Source organism: Oryzias latipes, chromosome 6, assembly GCF_053564925.1.
Source record: "Oryzias latipes strain Hd-rR chromosome 6, Olatipes_Hd-rR_3.1".
Lineage (NCBI taxonomy): Eukaryota > Metazoa > Chordata > Actinopteri > Beloniformes > Adrianichthyidae > Oryzias > Oryzias latipes.
The window spans coordinates 27,292,360-27,292,831 of NC_136242.1; positions in this window are offsets into that span (position 1 = coordinate 27,292,360).

Here is a 472-nt window from a genome sequence, read left to right on the forward strand (position 1 = left end):
GACTTTACACCTTTTATTACCTGTAATTTGTTTTTTTAAACTTTTAATTTTAATTTCCATTTTGCATGTTTATTTCAAATCTAAATAATTTTGAAAAGGGTTTTTGGATCACAAAAATTAAAAATAACACTTCCAATTACAAAAATTTTCCACTAGGTTTTAAAATTGGGGTTAACCCTTGTGCTATCCTAGGCACTTTACCGTTGGGAGTTGGGTCATCTAGACCCACTAGACAGTGCTCTGACCCTTTTTTCTTCAATGAATTCTGATCTTCACTGGTGTCCATGGATTACATGAAATCTTTCCACCTTTATCCACCTTTGTCATGGTAGGGAGAACATGTCAATGTAAAGGGTGGGTCATCTAAGATAGCACAAGGGTTAAATTCCCACATATTTCCATCTAAGATGCTCATTGCCTGTTCAGAGTTTTAACCCTTGTGTTATCTTAGATGACCCCACAAACATTTTAA